This window comes from Podarcis liolepis (genome assembly GCF_965112155.1).
Source record: "Podarcis liolepis genome assembly, chromosome: 4".
Taxonomy (NCBI): domain Eukaryota; kingdom Metazoa; phylum Chordata; class Lepidosauria; order Squamata; family Lacertidae; genus Podarcis; species Podarcis liolepis.
The window spans coordinates 10,125,708-10,150,859 of NC_139558.1; the positions used below are offsets into that span (position 1 = coordinate 10,125,708).

The 25,152-nt window shown below is 44.5% G+C and overlaps 2 long non-coding RNA genes across 2 annotated transcripts in view; both read right to left on the reverse strand.

Moving 5' to 3' along the window:
• LOC310706096 overlaps window positions 1-25,152 on the reverse strand; it is a 132,921-nt gene that overhangs the window by 21,401 nt on the left and 86,368 nt on the right. The window lies entirely within an intron of this gene.
• LOC310706120 lies at window positions 14,108-21,622 on the reverse strand. Its single transcript, XR_014525699.1, has 5 exons — window positions 21,554-21,622; window positions 21,009-21,087; window positions 16,150-16,265; window positions 14,314-14,465; window positions 14,108-14,257 (listed from the first exon to the last, which is right to left on the reverse strand). It is a non-coding gene; the product is annotated as an uncharacterized lncRNA (long non-coding RNA).

Sequence of the window (25,152 nt, forward strand, 5' to 3'; positions counted from 1 at the left end):
GTTTGGTCATCTTCTGTACAGTGGTACCTCGGGTTAAGTACTTAATTCATTCTGGAGGTCCGTTCTCAACCTGAAACTGAGGTACCACTTTAGCTCAGGGGCCTCCCGCTCCACCACTGCTGCACGATTTCTGTTCTCATCCTGAAGCAAAGTTCTTAACCCGAGGTACTATTTCTGGGTTAGCGGAGTCGTCTGTAACCTGAAGCGTATGTAACCCGAGGTACCACTGTACATGGAATGGGGCAGAAATCTTGTCTTTCACCTTAGGCAGCCAAATGTATTTTGCTGCTGGTCGTGCTCCAGATTGGAGTATAGATTTGGAACCCGGGATTCTGCATCTTTTATCTTGAATGACGCTTGTCACACTTTTATGGTGGTCTTTATGGTGCTGTTTTTAGTAGATAGAATCACAGAATTGTAGAGCTGAAAGGGATCTGAGGGACATCTAGTCCAACCCCCGGCAATGTAGAAAACTTTTGCCCATCATGGAACTCGAACCCACAACTCTTCTCTACCAACTAAGCTATTTTGGGGTCTGTTTCTGTTTACCCCTTGTGCTTTGACATTTTGAAAGTCACCCTGAGAATTTTAAATCCCTGCATTTTGTTTGTTTGTTTGTTTGTTTAAATGAGCCTTTAGGCCATGTAATAGGTATGAGTTACTCGTGCGTAAGCTGGTGCCTTTCTCGGTTAATTTGCCTTGTTAAACCTTTCTGACTGCACAGCCCCTTCTCATGGTGGCTGCCTCAGTCACTGGCAGAATCCGTCAGTGGGCGTTTCTTGAACCTCTTCCAACATAAAAGTTGTTTGACACCCAGTCTCCTCCTCCTCTCACTGTGCGGGAGTCTTCTGCGCAGGTAAGGCGTGGGTAGCGGAGGACCTGGGCTCTCCTCACTGATGTCCAGTGAAGAGTCCTGGAGCCCTCTCTCCAATTCCCCCGTCTGCCCCCCTTTATCCCTGGTGTTGCGCTGATTGGCTTCCCCCTCTACTGAGCTGTTTCTTCCCCTGCTGCTGGGTCCTTCACCAGCATCATCTGGGAGCCTCCCCTTCGCCTCTCCCTCCGATGTCAGTTCCCTGACAGGCCGGTACCAGCTGAGTGGCAAGGTGGGAAGGATTTTACAATTCTGACCCACTTTTGAAAAATCTAGAAGACCAAACTATTTTTCTAAAAAACAAAACAAAAAAACATTGTAAACAGCACTCTTTGTGGATTTGGGTTCCTGGGTGTGGAGAGGCGTGGGAAGGAAAAGAAAAAGATCAAATGTTGAACCATTTAGAGTGGAATCGCTAGAGATGATGACACAACCTCTGCTGTTTCTAGGTCAGATATAGGTAGGTAGCCGTGTTGGTCTGCCGTAGTCGAAACAAAAAAAAAAAAAAATCCTTCCAGTAGCACCTTAAAGGTAAAGGTAAAGGGACCCCTGACTGTTAGGTCCAGTCGCAGATGACTCTGGGACTGCAGCGCTCATCTCGCTTTACTGGCCGAGGGAGCCGGCGTTTGTCCGCAGACAGCTTCTGGGTCATGTGGCCAGCATGACTAAGCTGCTTCTGGCGAACCAGAGCAGCACACGGAAACGCCGTTTACCTTCCCGCCGGAGCGGTACCTATTTATCTACTTGTACTTTGACATGCTTTTGCACTGCTAGGTTGGCAGGAGCAGGGACCGAGCAACGGGAGCTCACCCTGTCGCGGAGATGCGAACCATCAACCTTCCGACTGGCAAGCCCTAGGCTCTGTGGTTTAAACACATGCACACGAAAGCTCATACCAATAAGAAACTTAGTTGGTCTCTAAGGTGCTACTGGAAGGAATTTTTTAAAATTTTATTTCTAGGTCAGTCAGCAGTGGTGACTTAAGGATGTCAGAAGCTCTGGGGCAGAGTGGGGGGGGGGCAAGCCTATGGCTGTCAACTTCCCCCTTTTTTTAAAGGGAAATTCCCTTATTCCGAATAGGATTCCTTGCAAGAAAAGGGAAGAGTTGACAGCTATGGGCAAGCCATTCTTAGTGGGCTTCTAGACCTGGAAGAGCAGGTATCTGAGACTTCTAGATTAATTTCAACACACCACCACCCCATACTTGTGGATTGGATTTCTTCTCCTGTTTTTGCAGCTCTTCACTTCTGCAGCCAACAAGGAAGGAGAACAAAAGCGGGTGAGGTGGGGTGTTATGAGAGAGTGAACGCCCGTGGCGTTTGCAACAAAACAGCGGCAGCAGATCAACGCTGCTGCTCTTGGTAGGTCAGGTAAGGTAGCAGCGTCAGAAATGCACTTTCCGCCACCCCATAGAATTCTCCTTCAGCCCCTTTATTCAGCTAAACATTATGCCAGCCCACTTGAAACTGAGCAGATGTCCTCTGCTCACAAGCTGGCAACTTATCAACCTTGGGAAGGGCACTGACCTAATTTCCTCTTGTGGATGCAAAGCACTTGAGGCTGTCGCTCTAGTCACGCACAGCAGGGGCCTCAAGTCCTGGATCGGGAAATGTCAGACAAAGGAAGCTGTTCCGGACAGCAGGCAACACTCTGTGTCTGTATGCGCGCAGCGCCGGGGACCCTACAGTCCAGGTGAACCCACTGACTACGCCTGTTTTTTTCACTGTTCGATCCACTCAGAAGGCAGCTGCCTATTTTGCCCTTGGGGATTGTCGTGCTAGACTGGGAGCAAGGGAGGTGTCTTGGGGAAATGCTCCCCAGACTATTGGATATTCCATCTGCCCTGCACCAGTGTTTAGGTTTGCACATCCATATTTTTATATTTGCATCCCAAAAGCCTCCTATTGTGAGGGGTTTCCGCCAGACCTGGGGTCATAAGGCTGGAGCTCACCTAGCTCAGAAACCCCAGAGGTCAACGTCATTCCCAGGGAGAGCAAAACCATCTTGAATGCTTGGCAGAGGTGCCTCACAAATGTCTCTCACCTCAGCTTGAAGCTGACAGTGTTGCTTGTGGCTGACCATATACAAAATCTTCAAACCTGAGCAGATCTGGAAGTCACACATGGAACTAAGTATCCTATTTAAAGGCATTCTAAAAAATATCTTTTTGGCATAAGAGAGGAAAATAGCTTTTTCTCTACCTTATGAACTTTCTAGACCAGGTGTGGGGAACCTTTGGCTTTGCAGATGTTGCTGAACTACAACTCCCATCATCCCTTGTCATTGGCCATGGTTGCTGAGGATGATGGGATTTGTAGTTCAGCAATATCCAGGGGGGGGGGGGAGGTTCGCCACACCTGACCTAGGTCTAGATGGCCTTTGACAGCTCCTCCAAGGATATCCTGACGCAGAAACAAGCCTTTCCTATTGAGCGAGTTTTCCACAAATTTCTGATATTTTTAGAATTTGTGATCCCTGTTTCAAAGCCTGAGACTGTCACAATGAATACACATATGGCATTGCCGAGGCACAGTGACGATACCGTCACTATTTCCCTTTTTGCAGAACCTTAACTTTGCTTCTTTTTCTTCCTCACTGCGGCAACCTGCACCTATAAATACCACTGAACACATTGCATCTGACAGCTCATATGGCAATCTGAAATACCCCTTTCCTTCTCCATCACCCGTCAGAGCAGCTTATTCAGCTACACAAAATACACTCTTTTTGTGTCATTCAGGTATAGAAAAGGGTCCAAGGAGCAGTGGAGACTAGATATGCCCATGGATGGGGCAATGGTTCTGTTTTATATTATTTATTCTATAAATGTGGGCAAGTGGGGGGGGGGGTCAAACACTAAATGCTATCTGGGTATTCTTCCTTCTGTAACTTTCCAGTGGCTTGACGTCAACCCTAAAGGTGCACTCTCCCATTGTCTCCCTAGACAGAGGGATGACAACAACAATATACACAAAGATAGATAATAGTCTATCTCAATAGAAGACAACATACCCTCCAACATTTCTCAGATGAAAATAGGGACATCCCATTCCATAATTATAATTTTACTATTTGTACCCCACACATCTTACTGGGTTGCCCCAGCCACTCTGGGCAGCTTCCAACATATATAAAAACATAATAAATCATTAAACATTTAAAAAAACCCACTTCCCTATACTGGATTACCTTCAGATGGGTTGGGGGTCGGATAACACAATACCCTCCAAGATTTCTCCAATGAAAACAAGGACATCCTAAGGAAAAGTGGACATTACGGAATCAAATCAGAAACCAGGACGGGTTCTCTAAATCAGGGATGTCCCTGGAAAATAGGGACACTTGGAGGGTCTGAGAAAATAGACAACGGAAATGCAAAACAATAATGTTTGATAACATTTGCTGGTCAAAAACAGAACTATATAGCATAAAGAGAACCGAGAATTAAAAATTAAGAGTCAGAGTCCAGGAAATAAACATATATATTTCTAAGCGGCATTTAAAAGGGTACCACAATTTGACCGCAAATTACCTGAGGAAGAGCATTCCCAAGGGCAAAAGCTATCACTCAGAAGGCCTCCTTCCACATTGTCACCAAGTAACAACCTGCTGGCTGTGCAATGAGCGGCAGGCTCCCTTCAGATTGTTTTGGTCCATATTTTGAATGAAGTGGGGGTGAATGGCACCATCAGAAAACTGACAGGGATTGGTCAGTTTCCTCAATATGGGGAGCCTATGGTCTTCCACATGGAGATATCTCAAAATGCTCCTTCCAGTTAAAGAAGAGGAAGATCCTGGTGAAGAATCGAAGGCAGTTAGGATATCAGAAGATAAAGAAGGCTTGGATAATGAAAGAAAGGTGGGAAGAAAACTGCTGGGAAAGATAGAAGGCTGACCTACCCACTTATCTCATGGTTGGTAAGCACATCCCTATTGGATGTGCATTGTCTGTTAGGGAAATAAAGCTTTGGGAGTAATAAAATCAAGCAAACCTGTAGGAATGGTATCACAGCTTATGTATAAAAGAACATAAGCAATATTTTGGGTTGCTGGCTTCAACACCCAGATGGCAAAGGCATCAGCACTACTCTACGCCAAGTCTATTATCTGGTTTCTCTCTCTTCTATAAGTACTCAAAATCATTTTTAAAATTTCCTTTTTGATTTCTGCTAAGTTGGCGGAAATTGTTCTGAATGAAAAGAGGCCCTTTAAAAAAAACACCACAATGCTCTTACTTGCAGGAAATTATTGCCAATGAATAAATTCCTTTCACAATGCATTATTCTATCGCCACAGCTCATTGCAGGAGCCTTTTTCAATGAAGTTATGATCTTCAAAGATATGACAGGCTAGAAATAAACCAGACAGTTTAACTGGCGTCTGGGAGAGGATTTATTTACAGGGCTTTGAATCAAGGGGCAGCAATTTAGCCAACTGTTGCTGGTCACTGAGAGCAAAGCTCAGTCAAGAGATGTGCATTTTTATCCAGGTGTGCCTGCGACTGCGTGTTTATCTGTAATTTCAGAAGTAGTATTCCATACAGCAAAGAGAAGCTGGTATGCAAAATACAGCCAGAATCCATAGGTGTAGAAAATACAATGGGTTGCATTTAGGAATGTGGGAGAAATACGATAACATTCGCACTGAAAGGTGGACGTACATAATTCTCACTTTCCCAAACTACAGGCAAACCCAACACACAGCAATCATTTGAAATTCACACAGCTCTGAATTTTGCAATGCAATTTTCCAGCCAAGGAATGTGTACAAAGTGTGCATATAAACACACGTGTCAGTGAAAATAATATACAAAAATGTGTTCTATTGGGGGAAATTGCATATAAAAATGTGTATAGTAAGTGAAATTTGCACTGAAATGCTGACGAAATTTTGGGACGAGTCTTTAAAAGGTGATGTGGAAATGTGGAGAACTGGAAAAATGAGAAACCGAGAGAGCTGAAATGCTCAGATTTCATCCCTAGGGTATCCAGTGTAATACTATGTGACTGCTCCTCAGTGCATTCTACTTGCACAATGGAATTTGGGGGAGAGGAAAGAGGTGTGGTCCCATTGACCAAGTGGAACCTTGCACTGATGGGCCACAGTAGTTGAATAAAATCACATCTTAACATGGAGCCTGGAGATCCAGTGTAATTGTTGGCATGTGCAGAGGAAGGGTGAGTGCGGGCCGCTCGAAGTGTCACCACTGAGGGGGGTGACAAAATGCCGGGTGGCACTCACCGTGGGGCCTGCAGCACGCCCAAGCCACACATCTCTCCTGGGTCCGCCTGCTGCCTCCCCACTAGATGTAGGGTGGATGAGTGGGAAGAGGCAGGCAGACTCTGGAGGCCCTGCGTTGCACCCTGCCCCAATGCTCGGCTCGCCCCACCCCTGGGGTGGCACCCTAGGCCATAGCTGTCAATGTTTCCCTTTTTTTTAAGGGAAATTCCCTTATTCTGAATAGGATTCCTCACAAGAAAAGGGAAAAGTTGACAGCTATCCCCTAGGCACCTGAGCAGCTTCCTCCGCCACTGGTTGTTGGTCTGGAGGGGGCTTGGGGTTAAAAATCCTGCTCAATTAGGAAGTCCATTAGACAACTTCAGGCCAGTCTTGGGCCTTCCTCCCAGGATTGTTGTGCGGATATGATACCATAAGAATCGTGCATCTTAATCCTGGCAAACTGTCCTTCGTGTAATTCAGAACTCAGTAGCTGCCAACACCCCTGGAAAACAGAAAACAAAAGGTTCTTGGGTTTTGTTTTGTTGTAAAAAAGATTTCAAAATTGACTCAGTGTTGGCCATTTAACTGCTCCCTGAAATTCCGTACATTTTTGTTAAAGTCCTGGACAGGGGTCCCCAAAACTGCCCCCAAATGTGGTGGTTGTTTTTCATCTCCAGGGAATGGTTGCAAAGTCCAAGCAACTTTCAGAGCCTGCAGAGGAAGCATGTATCAGTTAAATGCAGCATTTGCATTTAAATACTGAGATGCCTGGAAGGAAAGTTTTTAGGCTTGTTTTCTTAACAAGGTCAAAAAAAACAGAGGCCAGGGGGAGAGCTTTGAGAGAGTAAATACTGTGTTTGTATAAACACAGTAGCTGAATTTGGGCTGGGAAGTTTTCCTGTGCTTGGTTAAACAAGATGAGAGATTGTGCTGTTTCCTCTAAACTCTAGAGATTGCCCACAGTTCCCTGGAGCCTTAAAAAAATCACAATTTGAGGGAGCTTCCTCAGCTCCACTTGAGATGTCCAGTGGGGCCAAGTCTTAAAAACAGCGATGAATTAAAACCACATTTTGTGCCGAATCTCCTCTTATATTTTGAGGTATAGAAGAATTAAGCAGAGCAATAATGTCTGCATCAGAATACACAGAAGTATGAAGATCCGAGCAGTTTCTTACTCTGAACAAGGTTTTTAGAGAAAGTCTATGTCAAAAATGATAATCTTTTGGGGATTTCAGTGGTGCATAAATACTCTTCACAGGTGTACCTCAATTTGTGACCACACACAAACACTGATAATGGCCTCAAACTAGGACCATCCACTCAGAACATCCCATGGCCCTGCAGTTTGCTGGATGTAGAGTAAATGTTCATGTTTACACATAAACAGAACTAGCCCTCTCATGAGGCAGGGTGAAGAGGCTGCCTCGGACAGCAGAAGAGCAAGAAGCAGTACCCTGCCCTGCCCCACCTCTTCCACCACAGGCAGAACACCCACTCTCATTGGGAGTGTTCCAGCACATGGCATTATCATCTATCCTCCCTGCTTCTGAGGTGGAGAAGATGAACGTCAAGGCCTAGCAGAATGCTGCCCCTCTCGCTGAGTTCGGCGAGAGGAGGCATAGATTTTTGTTATGTGTGAACATGCCCCCATGGAACTTCCCAAGTAGGAGCAGGCATGTTGTGTTTCCCAGTTCTTACGCTGCATTTGAGGAGGCACAGCTGCCCTCTGCTAGGTTTTCCACGCCGGTTTAAATGGTGAATATGGATTATTTGAATCTGAGGCCCCACTTGGTGCTCGTATGAGGAAACGGTTGAACCTGAAGGTTTGCTCTGGGATGGTTCAGCAACTCACAATACATTGCTAATGGAAGCAACAAGCACACCGTGTGAAGATGCGGCAGCTGCAATTTTTGGGTGGTCTTATGGCATGGGAAAATAACTTGAACCGGGCCTTCCCGACAGAGAACGAGGTGGCCAGGCAGTTTCAACCAACAGGCTATAACAAAGTTGGTGTTGAATGTCTTGGTTCGTTGTGGGTTTCAACCTTCTGCATTTCCCCACTAACAACTAGGGGCAGCCAATGGAGCAGCGGTGAGGAATCACAGCATGTCATGGCATGAGGACGCAAGCAATTTCTTACAGACAACAGAGATGGCTAAGGGGTAGAATGTGGCAGGGTGTTTTTTGGTAGCAACCGCAGGTTTAGCATAACTTTCTGGTTTGGCCTGCAAGTAGTAAAGTTCATTATTAATAATATTTCCGCTCCTTTCCCCCTCCATCATGTCATGAGTCTTTGAAGCCTCTGCTGTTCATCACTACCAGAATGGGGTGCGTGGGGAGAGAGCAGCCCTTAGGTGGCCCAGTGCCATGAAGAAAATCATGAACAAAACAGGAAAACCACAAATATGTCTGCAAAGGTTTTTACTGGTTTCTAGAATCAGGAAACTTGGTGTCTGCTTTAACAATGCTGTTTGTGCAGGACTAATAAATGGGTGCTTCTACTTGGCTAATGGTGAATGTGTTTGGAGATATTTCAGGAGCTTTTTAGCTAAACTCAGGTCTCCAATTTAGAAGGACAGCTGAGAGACCGTATACCCCTCCCCCAAGTTGCCTGACTGAGAGAAATGTATATTAATGGGTTCAAGTTGTGTAGTCAATAATTGATATTTTCGCTGCCCTGGCATGCAATATGCAAAAATCCTTCATCAACTAATGATCCCATGGAGTTGAGTGTGACTTCTCAGAAAAAAAGCCCTCGTGAACCTTCTAAAAAACACATGTCATAGGGAGTTTTTGTTTAGTGAAGCTGGTGAACATTACCCATAGTAGAAAGCTTTAAATCAAAGTCAGTCAAGTCTATCATTCTGTTCCCAATAATGACAGCCAGTCAGCGAGGGCAAAGTGAGGTGTAGTCCTGCTGAGTTTCTCAACCCCCTGAAATCTCCAAAGCCATGATGTCCAGTCTTTCCCCTGCCCCTGCAATAACATCAGCCCATTTTCAGTGTCTGAGAGCTTCTGTCCAGCTCCTCTGCTTAGCCAGTCATAAAAACCGCTAGCAATAGATGCCACGCACACCCAGCAACTGTCTCACATAAGAAGGGCAGAAATATTCTTGTCCTTTTCATCTGCTTTGCTCTCCCTTTCTCTCTCTGAAGCCATGCCTCCAGGCACAAAGCTTAAGCTGGGAGTGGAGGATGGGCGGATCTGTCAATGCTCACCTTAAACCTTCATGTGGCTCTTTGCTCTTTTACATTTGCACACAATATTCTCTTCCTTAGCAGTGCTTCAGATTGGATTAACAGTCAGTCTTCCAAGGGGAGTCTGGGAACTGTAGCACTGTGAGGGGAATGGGGTCTCCTAGCAACAATCAGTGACCGTTGCAAACTATAGCTCCCGGGATTATTATTTTTTTTGGGGGGGGAACCATGCTATGACACTGCTTTAAATGTATAATGCATACATATGTAGCTGTCCTTGCCACTTCTAGTTTGGTCCTTAATCTCATCATATGGAGCTGTCAATGGCTGGGTCTTGATAAAGTGATGCATTGATCGCCTCCGGCTTCATGTTTTGACTTAGAGCTGGCACGCTATAAATACTGCAGAGGTCATCACTGCGGCTAATTAAAACCAGGAGACATTCATTCTTTGCATAGTGATGATGAGGCACTTAAGGAATCCTCACCCCGAGAAACTACTTCCTTTCTGAAATGGCCCAGCCAAAGGAGACATACGTGAAAACTATGCATCCGCTAGGATTGAGAGCTTTGGTTGTTCTTTAGAAATTCTATTTCAGGTCTCCAACAGAGTGCAACAAGTCGTAACAAGCCTGGATGGAGGTTACATTTGTTTGGTCTTGCAGCCTTGGGCTTACTTTAATAAAAATGGATGCCTCCGCAGAACCAATAAATCTTGAGTAGTCTTGCTAGGGGAAAAAACACACAGAGTGGCTTATAAAACAAGCACCAAGCTAGGAAATGGCACACAATGGTTAGCAAGTAAAAAAGAACGTATGTGTTATATGTAAAACATTTTATTTTACAGGAGGCATCAAGGCTGATAAATTTAAGGTCTAGATTCTGGGTGTCTTCATACTGCTATGACCACTGGCTGGCAGAATAAAACCTAGCAGGTAAGGTTAGCTAAGCCCATGGAAGGGATTCCTTGAGGTGTCAGGAGGAGACTAATTGGCTTGCAGAGAGCCCAGAAGCAAGAGTAGCATCCATTCTCTGTCTCCCTCTTAGACACACACAAACAGAGAGCAAGAGAGGGAGACAGCGAGAGGGAGAGCAATTACATCTGAGTGGAACTGGAGTCTACAGTCAAGTACTCTTATAATGTATGCCAGAGGGGGAAAGTGGAGCAGAAGTATGAAAAGAAAATCTACAGAACAGAAAAGGGGGAAAGAAGCACCAATTCATTATTGAGCAAGTGCAAGCCGAATTCACTTGCCACCACAATGCCTGGGTTTGAATGGAAAGATATCAGAGGTGTCAGCTTTTGTGCTGGAAGAACACGGCTCACCAGAACTGGCTCAAGTATTGTATGCAGCTGTGGAGATGCACATTTTAAAGTTCACATGAGCAGGGATGGGAAATTGATGGACCACCCCTCCCTTCACTTTTGTCCATTGGCCATTCTGGCTGGGACTGTCAGGAAATTGACAGCCTCGGGGGGGGGGGCACAGGGTCTTCATCCCTATTCTAAAGGCTAGAGATTGACAAGTTTGGAAAGATGGTAAAGGTAAAGGGACCCCTGACCATTAGGTCCAGTCATGCCTGATTCTGGGGTTGCGGCGCTCATCTCACTTTATTGGCCGAGGGAGCCGGCATACAGCGTCCGGGTCATGTGGCCAGCATGACTAAGCCGCTTCTGGCGAACCAGAGCAGCGCACGGAAACGCTGTTTACCTTCCCACCGGAGTGGTACCTATTTATCTACTTGCACTTTGACGTGCTTTTGAACTGCTTAGGTTGGCAGGAGCAGGGACCAAGCAACGGGAGCTCACCCCGTTGTGGGGATTCGAACTGCCGACCTTCTGATTGGCAAGCCCTAGGCTCTGTGGTTTAACCCACAGCGCCACCCACGTCCTGATCTTGGAAAGATGGGAGCCTATTCTAAAACCCAGTAGGGCAGTATTTGTGGGGGACAGCTCAGGCTTTTTCTGGATGGTCCACTCAAAAATGAAACAGTCCTTCTCCCATTCCAAATGCCTCCTCCCCCGCCAGTGCTCCAATATCACTCACCAGCCTCCGATGAATCTGGCTGGATTTTGCCAAAATTGAAGATTGCTTTTGATTTTTGCACAGCTGAGTTGTGTGGTCGTCACCCCATGGATTCCACGCTATTAGGGATTTTCACCAAATTCCACTTGGTGCTCAACATTATCAGATAAGGGCAGAAGACCATTTCTGATGCTCCAAACGTGGAGGGTACTCCATCTTTAAATATCACATATATTTGGAAATACAGAACAGGGCAAGGGATTGAGTGAAGAAGAGCCGTGGGTTGGTGGTAGAGCCTACAAGCTGGCTACAACATCAGTCTCATTTCCATTTGGGGTTGTGTTTCTTTTCCCTTTCCCTGCTCCCTTTAACATCTTGCAGTTGTAGACAACGTGGTAGGACTGCACCTCCTTCCAGCTGAGTCACTGCTACATACCAGTGGAGGTGTAAAGATAAAGAAGGTACTTTCTACCACATGTGGTGGACATGTAAAATAGTAAAAGACTCCTGGGTGATGATATATAATGAATTGAAAAAAATGTTTAAGATAACTTTTATCCAAAAAAACCCAGAAGCCTTTTTACTAGGGTTAACAGGAGATGAAATACAGTGGTGCCTCGCAAGACGAAAAGAATCCGTTCTGTGATTCTCTTCGTCTAGCGGTTTTTTTCGTCTTGCGAAGCAAGCCCATTGATGGATTAGCGGATTAGCGGCTTTTAGCGGCTTATCTGCTGATCGGATCAGCTGATAAGCGGCTTAGCGGCTTAGAAAAAAGGGGGGAGGAAAAAAACCCAGCAGGAACTCGCAAGACATTGTCGTCTTGCGAAGCAAGCCCATAGGAAATTCGTTTTGCGAAGCACCTCCAAAACGGAAAACTCTTTCGTCTAGCGAGTTTTCCGTCTTGCGAGGCATTCGTCTCGCGGGGCACCACTGTACCAAAAGAATTAAAAAGACTATTTATGTACATGACAACAGCCGCAAGAATGCTACTTGCCCAGAAGTGGAAGGAAGAAAAAGTCCCGACACAAGAAGAGTGGATAACCAAGAAGATGGACTATGCCGAAATGGCAAAGATGACCGTGAGGATCAGACACCAAGATGACAAGAAATTCAATCAAGAGTGGAAAAGGTTTATAGAATATCTTAAAAACCACTGTGTATACTTAAAAACGTTAGCAGGATTATTGTAACACATATAATGTAATATTAGTTAAAGGAAAGGAAAAAGTGACAAAATGAACTAGACAAATGCAATTAGATGCCAAGAAATAGGAGGAAATTTGGAAACCAGGGGTGGGAGGAAGTCCAAGAGATCTAAGTAATCCCAGGAGTGAAAAAATTGAAAATGTTGTGACTGTATAAAAATTGTGTTTAAAAATGAAAAAGAAAATATCAAAAGGGGGGGGGGAGAAAATGGTGATGGGTTAGGCAGCATGGTCAGTGTGGAGCCAATCCTGCACTCCTGTTGGCTATTTTGCACTGTGGTGACCCCACCACTGCCCTGCTCCTCTCCCTCTCCATCCCAGCATGCAGCAGGAATTCAGCCAAAGGGAGAGCAGGTGAGTGGTCGCACACCATCTGCTGCTGACAACCTGATGAAGAGTTCTGGGGAGCCTGAAGGCTTGCTGCATTTTGGGGACATCCTTCTTGATGCTAATAAAGATAATGTCCGACTATAATGATTCATGCAGTCACTTTGTATTTAACTGTAACAAGCATTTGATTGATTTACAATTAAGTTCTCCTTCTTGTTGCTGTTAAGGGAGTTACCGTATTTTTCGCTCTATAAGACACACCAGACCACAAGATGCACCTAGTTTTTGGAGGAGGAAAACAAGAAAAAAAATATTCTGAATCTCAGAAGCCAGAACAGCAAGAGGGATCGCTGCGCAGCGAAAGCAGCGATCCCTCTTGCTGTTCTGGCTTCTAGGATAGCTGTGCAGCCTGCATTCGCTCCATAAGACGCTCACACATTTCCCCTTACTTTTTAGGAGGGAAAAAGTGAGTCTTATAGAGCAAAAAATACGGTATATATGTTTGCAGTTTTCTGTTTTCATGGTTTTTCAGGATTTTTATTGTATGTGTTGTAAGTTCAGTACTGGGGGAAATGGGGGGAATGGGTGAAAACTTATGGGAAGAGAAGGCAGGTACAGGGACAGCAAACCCACAAGCACGCATGGTGCTGCACTGCCATATTGGCAGAAAAGTTGGGATTCTCTTGCATTCTGCATTTTGGTCCCTTTTCCTGGTTGCAAAGCACCTCAACACAACTCTCTCCTGGCCAAACCATCTAGGCACAACCTTATGTGACCTCATCATCTTTGCTATCTGTTATGTAGACATTTGGCATTAAACTGCATAGCTAGGGATTTCTAAGGCTCTGGGGAGGGTGGGGAAAAACCACACAAAGGAAAGGTGATCAATAAAAATCTAGAGTAGCTATGGAAAGATCTTATTAGCGTGTTCTATTGGGAAGTCACAGTCCTACTTGAGCTATTCCTAGAAGACCAAAGGGCAGCTCACAGAGATATTCTATGGATATCATTTGCCCCATATTCCAGTGACGTTTGTCTCGTATTCAACAGAAACTGACAAATGAGGTATAGCTGCTGAGTTCCTATACATTTTTTGCCTTGTCAGAAAGAGTTGCTGCATAAACTGCTTCAGCTGAAGAGGTCAGGTCACTGGTTAACCATAGAAGGAGGGCAAGTATGAACAACCACTAACACCTGGAAACAATAAAACATGCAAGCTATTCTAGAAATCCATTCAGTGGTGAGGTAAGAGTTCCCAGTCCCTAGGATACGACCACTGGGACATAGTCTTCTGACTTGCTAGAAGACCTCAGAGGATATTAGAGGACATAAATGCTGTACATATTTTGTTCCTAGAAGAGCTGAACAATGTGCTCAGTGGCACACGCAGAGCTGCAGAGCTGCAGAGCTGCAGAGCTGCAGAGCTGTAGAGCTGCAGAGCTGCAGAGCTGCAGAGCTGGTCACCAAAATACTGCAGAGAGCAAGAGGCGAGCTCAATGATGCCCACTGGGACTGGTGGGGTGGAAAGCAGGAAGACCAACAGTAGGTGGAGGCAGAACCAATGACAGGCAGTCAGCTTATTCGAGTTATGTCCCCATCCTTCTCCCTGCTGAGTTCTACAGAAGAAGACGAAGAGTTTGGATTTGATATCCCGCTTTATCACTACCCAAAGGAGTCTCAAAGCGGCTACATTCTCCTTTCCCTTCCTCCCCCACAACAAACACTCTGTGAGGTGAGTGGGGCTGAGAGACTTCAAAGAAGTGTGACTAGCCCAAGGTCACCCAGCAGCTGCATGTGGAGGAGCGGGGAAGCGAACCCAGTTCACCAGATTACGAGACTACCGCTCTGAACCACTACACCACACTGGCTCTCTGAGACACTGAGACTTGATGTCAGGAGCGAGCCAGCAGTAAATCACACCAAGCAAGTTGGAGTTAACTATTTCTTAGCAAAAAAAAAAAAAAACAGTCAACACAGGAGTGTCAGGCTTAATGAGCACAGCAACTCTTCTCTGGTAGGTGTTGCCCTCATGAAGCAGTTGCTGAGACTGAAGGTCCCCACCTCCCCACTGCTGCCTAAATCCCCTCCTCTCCAGGGTTTCCCCCAAGCATTCAGAGACTGTGACCATGCATCGCCAACCTCTCCTCTGCCCTTTTTCTGCCTCTTCTGACTCTGGGAGATCAAGGGGAGCTTATATCATCGGGAGGGGGAGTCACTCATGGCTCTTCACCAGCCTGACTCATCTCTACCTCTTGGGTTTCCACCCTCCACCCACCTGCTGCAGCCTGAATCTGGACGTCTCTCTGCCAGCTCACCAAGCCCTGTTACCTCCTCGGCTTCTGACACCTCCTCTTCTCCCTCTGCCTACTCATTAAAAAAAAAATATTTATTGAACAATTAATAACTTCAAAATTTACACATAAAATACAAAAACCAAAAAAAACCAAAACCCTACAAAAATAAGAAAATACAAAGCAAAACACATAAAGGTACACAATAAAAAACAGTTAACAGAATAGAAGAAAAAGAAGAAAGAACATCAAAAAACAAAACAGAAAAAAGATTAGTATTTTCATATCCTATACTTCATTCACTAGTTTCTCCTCACACCTCCCTTTTTGTATTCCAGTTCAGATATTTAGTTCAGCAAATCCTTACCCTCTATCACTTAGCCTTACTCAATGTCTTAACCTATATTAACAATACATTTTCCCTCATTATCAGTCTATATTTACATATTCTTATTAATCTTTTTACCAACACCGCTTATTTTCCATCCAACGTCTGTTTAACATTCATAAATTTTACAGTATTTCTGTAAATATTCTTTAAACTTTTTCCAATCTTCTTCCACCGACTCCTCCCCCTGGTCTCGGATTCTGCCAGTCATTTCTGCCAGTTCCATATAGTCCATCACCTTCATCTGCCATTCTTCCAGTGTGGGTAAATCTTCTGTCTTCCAATACTTTGCAATCAATATTCTTGCTGCTGTTGTTGCATACATAAAGTTCTGTCCTTCTTTGGCACCAATTGGCCGACTATGGCCAAGAGGAAGGCCTCTGGTTTCTTCACTCTGCCTACTCATTGTTGTCCCACCACCATTCCCTGGGATCTGAGCCTTCTTCCCTGTGTGGTTCCCCAGCTGGTTCCTCCCACCATTCTTCTGCATCCAACCAATCCATGACACTTGAGGGGGAGGAAACTGGCAGCCAGTGCCACCCACTGGACTGGGTGCAGGAAGGGCTGGGTGCAGGTGAGGGCAGACTGAAGCTGGTGGGGCAGAGCCTCATTCACACTAACCTCCACTGGGAGAGTGAAAGCAAAGAAGGGAGGTGAATGGATAGTCTCTCTCTCTCCCCCCCCTCTCTAACTCCACCCTCCAGCTGCTTTTCTCTGCAACACAACACAGGAACGGGCTGTGGGAGGTGACAGAAGAAAAATGCCATCAGGAAAAGGGTCTTGCTTTCCCCCCACTACCACTTCTCCCCTGAAAGTTATGCTCTTCCCTCAAACACTTTGCAGCTGTTCAGTGGCAGCCAGCAATCCCCATTCAATGGCCACTGCCAAAGCTCTCAGGTTTCTGCCAATTTGTGCTTCTACAAAAATGCATCAGTTTTTACCCAGTTCCCAGAATTGCTGTGTGCATTGTTGGAATGTGGGAAAGACATCAGCCATTAGAGATGATGCTCTAGGAATTTGGAAATCCCAGTATGAAGTGACCTATCAGCTTGAACGAATGTGCCGATCGAAACTTACGAGACCTACCAGCTCTCTCGCTTCACACATCTACCAATGCAATCGTCAACTCAGAAAAGTAAATCAATCAAAATACATCTACCAGTGCATATTTGGATAGAAGATATACTTTGAAGCAGATATTTACAATGTTTGTTTTTGTGTGGGTGTTTAAGAAAGTTGAAGTTTAAGAAAGGGGCGCGGGTGGCGCTGTGGTCTAAACCACAGAGCCTAGGGCCTGCCGATCGGAAAGTTGGCGGTTTGAATCCCCGTGACGGGGTGAGCTCCTGTTGTTCGGTACCAGCTCCTGCCAACCTAGCAGTTCGAAAGTACATCAAAGCGCAAGTAGATAAATAGGTACCACTCTGGCGGGAAGGTAAACGGCATTTACGTGCACTGCTCTGGTTCACCAGAAGCAGCTTAGTCATGCTGGCCACATGACCCTGAAGCTGTCTGCAGACAAACGCCCACTCCCTCGACCTATAGAGCGAGATGAGCGGACAACCCCAGAGTCGTCCGTGACTGGACCTAATGGTCAGGGGTACCTAATGGTCAGGGGTGTTTTTCTTTTTTGGATGGTGGAGGGGGTGTGTGGTGTGTCCCATCAGTGTAGTTGTGATGGAAATGCTCTGCCAGGGTGTGATGGGGACAGAAAAATGGGAGTCACAGTACAGACACAGGCTTACTACTTCAGTCCAAACTGCACATTATATCAGGAGAGCCAGGAGTCCAGATGTTTTCTCCCTCTGAGCAATTTGATTAGGAAAGCACTACAAGCAGGTATTTTACCCTTATCCTCTTCATTGTCTTAAAAAATCGTAATAATCTATATATCCCTCTTCAAGCTAGTTGCATTAGAGAAGAAAACTGTACACAAACTTCAAGAGCTCCCATTGTAATCCCTAAGCAGCTAATAAAAGCTTGTGTGTGTGTGTGTGTGTGTGTGAGAGAGAGAGAGAGAGAGAGAGGGAGAGAGAGAGAGAGAAAGAAAGAAAGAAAGAAAGAAAGAAAGAAAGAAAGAAAGAAAGAAAGAAAGAAAGAGCTGATTTATTTTGGGACTGTGGCACAGGTGGGGGAAGCACCGACACCCGCAGCCACCAAGTCATTTCCCCTGATCAACTCCTTCCCACAACAGCATTTCATAAAACAAGAAAACAAAAGCCCACACTTGGAGATTTAATCAAATCTCCCGGTGTAGCATGTAGGCCGGCCATGAGAAGTAGGTCAAAGTGTACCAAGTGCATTAAGTTGTGCAAAGAAAAACACCTTAAGCCATGCTACTTAGTCTTAATGTTTCCCCTTCTCTTCCACCCTACCCCCAAAAGCGATGGAAGCTTATTTGGAAATGAAGTGTAATTGTGTTTGGTTTGCACTGAACGGATTCCCTTCCAAATGTTGGCCATTTAAAGCTTTGAAACGTGTATCTCATCAGCTTGCGGCACATCTCAGTGCCATAGATTCACTGATGGACAATGGGATGCAAGTATAAATTCAGTCCCTGCAGTCCAGGGTTCAGGGACCTGTGGTGCAACTCCCAACTCCCACCAACCCCGGCCAGCATGCCTAAAGGTGATGGAAGTTGGAATCATCCAACAACACCTGGAGGATCACAGATTTCCCACCTCTGCTATGAACCGTGGACCAGAGAAGCCGAGCTCAGAATGCTATGACTTGTCTTTGATGTGCTAAAGTCAGAGAAGCACCGTTAAGGCTTTTTTAAAAGGGGGGGGGGAGAATTGTGTCTGGACTCAAGAACCTGGTCAGCAGCTGCAGACATCAGAACATCTAACCGTAAATTATGGTCTCTGCTCTCAACATTATACTTGGTAGCATCCAAAGGACTTCACCATTTTCTTGATAGATGCACCATTTATTTAATTAACCGCTGCCTTTGACTGCGTAAACAGGATGCTAAATAAAGAACCACACAAGTAGTTTTTCATTCAACAGCTCCCCATCAAATGCTTCCCGGCAAACCACACTTGAAAACGAGAGGAGTTCCAAAACCTGCATGTGATACAGTATTTTGACTCTTCTTTGAAGTGAAAAAAAAAAATCTTCCAGGACATGCACAAGCTATGGGCACAAGTGGCTGACAAAGACTTGCATTTATTAAAGTGAAAGCTCCTATGCTCCCTAACCAAGTGAAACCTCCCAGACATGGAAGATTAGGCATGGAAGAATATGAGATCTTTAAGGATTTCAAAGCATTCCTGAACACTCAACGGTTACAAGCCTGAACGTTATCTAGCTTATTATTTATCACTAATGTGACTGCTTGGTTACCTTGATTTCATAAAACAAGAGAATTATCTCTTTACATTCATGTCACAACATGCCGTGCCTGAAGCACATTCGATCATCCCTTGTGTTGTGGCCATGAAATAAACAGGGCTGAAGTGTGTCAAAGTGAAGTAGTTTGACTATTGCGTAGAAGGAGAATCTCTTCTGATGGCGCCCTGAGAAACCACCACAATTAAAAGAGAGTCGAGACCCACTCAAAGTTGTCTTTTCTGATTAAAATTGGACTTGTTCGCCCCCATCAAATTGACTTGCTTCATTTCATTATCTGTATAAAATCAGTAATCTGGTTTCTAATTAATGGATTGATAAATCGAACTGAAATAAGTTTGCTGAGTTCCAGAACTTCATATGCTCCAACTGTCTGCGCTGTTTGCTTGTTTCAACATCAGGAAATAGACAGTATCTATTTTCTGGAATCTATGTCCGGTTGTCCCCATTTGGCCTTTTGGGGAGATATTGTGGAATGGTGTTTCAAAACATCCTTATAGTGTGCACAAAAGCACATGAGGATTTTTCTCCATGACTTTGGCCCTCTGCCCCAGGGTCTTAGAAGAAATAATAATAATAATAATAATAATAATAATAATAATAATAATAATAATAATAATTAATAATAATAATTTTCAAATATCTCACAGGTGAGGATAGGAACAGATGGATCAGCCTGCTTTCAGTCCACATCAGTTTCACATTCATAAACCTGTTCCAACCCATTTCTGCATCAATCTGTGGATTTCAAAAGCCGCATGAAAATTTGTACCAAATTTTGGTGTATGTATCTATGAAGGTATTTGCAGATGCACAGTGGTGCTATGTTGTGTGTGTGTGTTTTTGTGTGTTTTTTAAGGAGCCGGCTAATGCAAAATTCAGAAAAGTATGAAATCCGGAGGATCATTTAATTTTGACCTGCACATTATGACAGCAGGTGCAAATCTGGTCAGCTGGCATTAGAATTCACATACATTGATTTCCTCAGTTATCCCTAGGTGGGGTGTGGGAAAGTAGGGATGATGCAAAGTTTTGACTAGTTCATGTGAAAGTAAATATGTGCACACAATGTCCATGCTAGGCTTCCTTTACATCATTCCACGCACATGCACACACCTATGCGAATAGTTGCTCCATGTTTTTCAACTGCAACTAAGTGGAACATTTTGGGCCAGTTTACACACACATCCGATTTGAGAAGGCATGCTGTTGCAGAGTTCCTTAAAACAGTGGGAAGAGTCTCGCAGGAAAGCACCCAGGGTGTGACATTACGGACCCCCTTGTACACAATTTTCATCTTTAAAGCGTTGGAGGTATGCAATATTTTAGGTGCTTTCCTTGAGATCGTGAAGCAACTGCAAGATCAGTTACTGTTCAGCAAACACAAGCCCCTCTTTAGCATTTTTGCTTTCCCAAATTTTGGCAATTTGCCCAAGCCAGAACAGCATTCAGAAAATAAAAATTACACCTTTAACTTGTAGCACCCCGGATTTAAAAAATGCTCCTACAGGTAAAAAAAAAGAAGAAAAAGAACAAGAAAAAGAAAAAAGGCAGCGGTCTCAACCTGTTAATCAATGAAAACATTGATATAGTTATTAATTAAAACAAATCTGCTTTGTTACCAAGAAGCTCAATTCAGCTGGAACTCTGCACATGCCCTGAGACTATGCATTTATTTTAGCTACACTTTGATCAAAGAACATGGTGCTAGTGTAAATGGTCAGAAGATGTCCAAGCTAAGTATCACTTATCTAGAGGAAGCTCAAGTGAAGTATTCAGAGAAAGTTCTAGTGATTTGTGCCAAATAGCGGCTGCTGCTCAGGGGAATTTCCCCACCAGAACTGATGTGCATAATGGCACATGTAAGCGCCATCCTAATTAGCCCCTGGAAACTCTGTTGTATCCAGTGCAAGCAGACACCCTTAGCCGGCATCAATTAATGCTTGGACAGCAGCAATGAGGCATCCTCCAGCATCTTCCACTAATCATTGGATCATGTCTAAATTGGCATCTCCTGGGAAAGATCCCCACCTTTCCCTTCAAGGGACACCTCAGGCCAAAGACAGCTTGAGACTCTTCAGCCACTTTCCAACGAGAAAATCATATTGTGATGTTTAATGATAGCTCACTACCTGTTCTCTTTGTCGTGCTGCATATTCCTGGACTGGACTAGATCAGGCATGTCCAACTGGTCGATCATGATTGCGGGTCCTCCCTTGTGGATCCTGTGATCCAGATAGAAAAGGGGGAAGAAGAAGAAGAAGAAGAAGAAGAAGAAGAAGAAGAAGAAGAAGAAGAAGAAGAAGAAGAGTAGTAGTAGTAGTAGTAGTTTGGATTTGATATCCCGCCTTTCACTTCCCTTCAGGAGTCTCAAAGCGGCTAACATTCTCCTTTCCCTTCCTCCCCCACAACAAACACTCTGTGAGGTGAGTGGGGCTGAGAGACTTCAGAGAAGTGTGACTGGCCCAAGGTCACCCAGCAGCTGCATGTGGAGGAGCAGAGACGCGAACCCGGTTACCCAGATTACGTGACTACCGCTCTTAACCACTACACCACACTGGCTCTCAAGAAGAAGAAGAAGAAGAAGAAGAAGAAGAAGAAGAAGAAGAAGAAGAAGAAGAAGAAGAAGAAGAAGAAGAAGAAGAAGAAGAACAACAACAACAACAACAACAACAACAACTTTGGTCACAGTCTCTTGGGAGTTGGACATGCCTGGGCTACATGATCCTGTGGGTCCCTGCCAGCTCTTTATGAGTCTTTCTGTCCCCACCCTGTCCTTTTTTGAGATTGTCCTTTTCTCTGAGATCTGACACCCACCCAGAAGCCTATCCCTTTAATGATGGGCATCTCTCAGTCCCCACAATGGTCCCCAAGGGCTGTGCATGTTGGTGGTTTGTGTATGCCTTGGCCAGAGCCACTTTCGTCCCAATCACTCTCCTGGCTGATATACAGGCCCTGATTGAGGGAACATAGCACTCAGGCTTCAAAACAAAACAAGCTCTTGCAAATATTCATACTAATATATAAAGGTAAAGGACCCCTGGACAGTTAAGTCCAGTCAAAGGTGACTATGGGGTTGCGGTGCTCATCTCGCTTTCAGGCCGAGGGAGACGGCGTTTTCCACAGACAGCTTTCCGAGTCATGTGGCCAGCATGACTAAACCGCTTCTGGCACAACGGGACACTGTGATGGAAACCAGAGCATATGGAAACGCCGTTTACCTTCCCGCTACAGCGTTATCTATTTATCTACTTGCACTGGCATGCTTTCGAACTGCTAGGTAGGCAGGAGCTGGGACAGAGCAATGGAAGCTCACCCCGTCGCACAGATTCAAACCACCCATCTTCCGATCAGCAAGCCCAAGAGGCTCAGTGGTTTAGACCACAGTGCCACCCATATCCCTATGTACTAATACAGTGGTACCTCAGGTTAAGAACTTAATTTGTTCCGGAGGTCCATTCTTAACCTGAGGTACCACTTTAGCTAATGGGTCCTCCTGCTGCTGCCACACCGCCGCAATGCAATTTCTGTTATCATCCTGAAGCAAAGTTCTTAACCCGAGGTACTATTTCTGGGTTAGCGGAGTCTGTAACCTGAAGCGTATGTAACCTGACGTGTATGTAACCTGAGGTACCACTGTATATACCCATTAGCTTTCAGAACTGCAACCTGATTTTTGTCAGGAGCAGCTGGTACCCATTGAGGCAGATGGCTGGAGGGCAGGGCACAACGCAAAACACACATCTGCAACCCAGACACACACTTGATTCAGACATTCACAGTACTTCTCTTAACCACTTTATATACGGACAACAAATCACATATGTCTGTTGGCACTGTCCATTTCCCCCCTTTGCCACCGTGTGCATTAAAAACACACATGGCACAATGGGCACCATCAGAGTCGTTCCCGCACCCCTGAAAGCTGAAGTTCTTATTAGCCCTGGCTTTTCCTACATCTGTCATGCCCCCTCCCAATTTATCATGCTACACACAGCTGCTGAAGTGTGGAAAAGAAAGGGAGACAGAGAGAACGTGCATGCGAGCGGGGAGGTGAGTTGCTGCTGTTGCCTAGCCACGCTGCAGCTAGGGACTGCCTGGCTTTGCCTCAGGCTCCCGTCAGATGGACACTTGCAGACAAGCAGGTAAGACTGCTCTGGAGGCAGAATGGTACAGGCAGGATAAATATCACTGCTAAATTCTACCAAGGGCAAACGGCTTTCGGTACCTATAGAAACTGCTACTTCCCTCTACCTTCCATCATAGATAGACTGTGTCACAAACATAATGTGAAGTGATGAGCTAATGAATCTCTTATCAGTTAAGTACTAAATTTGCAACTGTAGTCATCCACACTAACGTTCTGCTCTACCCTCCAATAATAAAAATGTAACTCTCATTTTGACAAAAATTAACTTAGAAGTTAGTTCACTTAGACAGACTACATTTGCCTTTTTTTTAAAATGGTGTTTTTCAGGTTTCAGACATTTCTCTCCCTCTGTTCCAAAATGCTAAAAAATATATTTGCTTTTGTAGCTAGGCTTCTCTAAACACAAATTCAAGTAGTGCAATGAAAGTTGGTTTGAAACTCAAGTGCAACAAACCTCTTTCCTCCAAGATTTTATTTTATTTATTTATTTGCAATAAAGGAAGTATGGGGTAATATTTGCTTGACACAAATCGTCTAACTTCCCAGCAAACAAATCATTGGATGAATAAATAGTTCATCTAGAAGTGGCAAAACAGTCAAACATTTGTGTAAAGTGATTTTGTTGTTGTTGCTATGAAAATTCAATATTAATAGTGTTATGTGACTGCAATCTAAAACAAAATATTCTAGTGTCGTGTATTTAAATACCTGAAATCAAAAATCTAAACTCCAAATTTAAGTATACTTTAGGATTGTGACTTGATCTTTCTTGGAATTTTGGTTTGCATGCAATTTCCCCAAATATATGCAGTTTTGCAAAGCGACATGCATTTTATGCATGTTAATATTTTATTTTCATTACCATGTGCACTTTTATGCGCAGTTTACTACAGTATATGTAGTATTTTTGGACGTGCTGCTTGACTGGAAAACTGCACCACTAAATTTGGAGAAGTGCAAATTTTGAAGGATAGCTGTTTTTCAGTTCACATATTGTTTTGGAAAACCGTAATTAGGTAGGCTTGCCATTAAACGTGCAGTGGATTAAATTCCACCACCACCTACCCTTAATTAAGAGTCACATCTTCAGATGAAGGCTAGTATACAAATCTAATAAATCATCATCATCTAGTAAGCCTCAGATATGAACAAGACCACGAGCTCTTTCTCCTACTTGTAGACTGGTTTGGGTTGCACCACAGAATCTGTTAACATTCAATTATGGATTGTTGTTGCTTCTTTTTTTTTTAGGGGGACGAGTAATTTTAAATCCTTCGTATCCACATTAGGAGGAAATGTACCTTGCAAGAAACAGTTGAAATGCAACAGGAATCGAGCTTCCTAATCACTCTGAAAGATGGCACAAATGGCTTGTAACAGATGGAGCATTCCTGGGGCTGGAACTCATTCTGCCCAGCGCAGGCCTTCACCCCAGAGATTGTTCAACCCTTGGTCTCTTTGTCCAAGCACAGGGAATGAAGCCACATCTGGCAGGTGTTGACTTTCACCTAGCATTGCTCAGGACGGCAGCAAATAACCTTCCAGGCGATGCCAAAGTACAAATGCACACAGCTAAGGCTCCCAAGGAAGGCAAATGCTTCTCTGGCAGGAGTTCAGTACTAAAGTGAGTTTGATGATTGCAAAAGCCCTGCTATACAAGACAAGTGGTGGGATTTTAAAGGGGCGGTGCTCCAGAGTAATGCAAATTCAGTATAGCTCATTTACTTTATTTATTTATAAAAGTTACTAGACACCCAGTAGTTACCGCTGTGTCTGTGTGTATATTTGCGCATGTACACACAGGTGTGTGCATAAGTAACGAAAACATGAATCCTAAAAACAGCATTAAACAATTACAAAGAAGGGCCCAAGCCAGCAAAACCATTAAAATACAAGAACGTAAAATCACCTCTTTTTTTTAAGCAGCCAGAAGCAGAGAATTCAAAGGCAAGGTTTTGTTTTGTTTGGTAAACATGGTTAGGATTGCATGGTGCCTCTGCTATGCTTTTCCAATAAGAAAGAGCCAGCATAAACCAATATGGAATCTAGACACGTATAAAAAAACCCGCTGTGAAAATGCTTTAGAAATATATATTGAATTTGCCATAAGCTCACAATCGCCATCT